Source organism: Capsicum annuum, chromosome 7 (assembly GCF_002878395.1).
Source record: "Capsicum annuum cultivar UCD-10X-F1 chromosome 7, UCD10Xv1.1, whole genome shotgun sequence".
NCBI lineage: Eukaryota > Viridiplantae > Streptophyta > Magnoliopsida > Solanales > Solanaceae > Capsicum > Capsicum annuum.
The window spans coordinates 99780273-99782083 of record NC_061117.1 but is presented as its reverse complement, the minus strand read 5'-3'; positions in this window follow the sequence as shown (position 1 = coordinate 99782083).

Genomic DNA, 1811 nt, shown 5'->3' with positions numbered 1-1811 from the left:
ATTTTTAGAACGCTCGGCTTTCATGGACTTTGAGAAAGATATTTTTGAAGCGGAGTTTTAACAACACTCTGTATTCGTGAAAATGGTGTCAAATATTGGCGAGTTTGGGTAATACTTTATGTCTATTGACGTGAAAATGATGTCGAATGAAGGAAGAGTAAAAGAAGGACAATTTGATTGTTCTGAATCCATTAATGTTCGATTTCTAGATTATCTGAATCAGTTCTAACACAAAATATGTCATAAAGGTTTCATAACCTTCTGACGAAAGGGTGGCTTCCTAATTGCGAAGATGATACCTTGGACCGGCCCGCCTAAGGTATATGCAATATGACCTATTACTAGAGTAGGATTTTTCCCTAAATGTTCAAGAGTAGGACTGAATATTTGCGAGAAGGTGCACTAACCTAACTGCACTGACTCTGAAACTAAGGAATCCAAAGAAGGTTCGGAGGAGTGCAGTACACCCGTCGCGTGTACCACAGTGTGTGAAATGTGTACGGCCGAAGACTCAATAGAAAAATGCAAGTGATAAAGCAGTAACAAGTAGTGTTATTCAAACAAATAAGGAACGCAAGTTTGGATTTTGCTTGCATCCTTTCACATATAGCATGATATAAAAATATGTAAACTAAATAACATAATAAAGCATAAAAATCCTAAACTAAGCATGATAAAAAAATGTAAAGAATTTATGAGTAAATTCACATAATTTGCAGTGTAATAGCTAAAGAATTTAATCATATACAAAAAATGTAAAATACCTCCCTCGATTGAAAATCGAGTCGATCATGGTTAGAATGTCTCCTCATCCCCAGCAGAGTCGTCATTCTGTCATACTCTATTTTTACCTGAGGTTAAAACGAGCACGACGTTATAGACTCTAAAAGAATGAAAATTTGCACAGTGTCGCCACCTAATTTTTAAGGAAAATAAGGAAACCTATTGAAGTATTAACATGTGATTAATGTTTTTAGTCTGCGAAAAAACAATTGAGATTCTAGGTAAGAGTTCAAGTTATTCTGAAGGAAAAGGGTTAGGCATCCTTCAAATCCATAAGTGTGGTACTCGGCTAGACTAAATTTTTCAAAGAAGGAGGAGATATAAAAAATAATGTAGAAGTGTATGTATTAAATATAAATTTTTAAAATTATGCAAAGATGTATGTATATTAAATATATAAATAAAACATGTTATTATAAAAAATGTAAAAGATATGTATAAAAATACATGTGAAAAGAAAAGTATTTTATGTTGTGTGAAAGAAAGTATATCTTGATATGTCATGAAGAGAAAGAGAAAAATAATGTTCTTTGTTTGATTAAAGTTTATGAAAAAGTAAAGATTTACTTTAACAAAAAGATCACAATGTTTATGATGTCAAAGTATGTAAACTAATTTGATTAATCTAATTTATTAGTGTAAACATTGACGACCTAGGTTTGCATAAATGCGAGGTGAAGTTTTATAAAGAAAATTCCGCCCAACACCCCAAAAATAAATTTTTCACTATAATAACATTTGTACAAATATAAAAATACAATACAAAATTAAAAGGGCCTCTTTGAATGCAACTCTCGACGAGTAATTCAAATAACCTGTATAAACACTTGTAAAAATGTTAGTAACGAATAAATAATAATTAAAATAAATTGAACAAGTATGTGTGTATATAAATATTTAAAAAGATATTTTTTTGTTAAAAAGTGGGCTCAGATAAAGTCATGACTGCGAAATGGTTGCTCAATTAATTGGTCGTCCTAAATCATTTTGCTACGAAGTGGTTGCTCAATTAATTGGCCGTCCTAAAT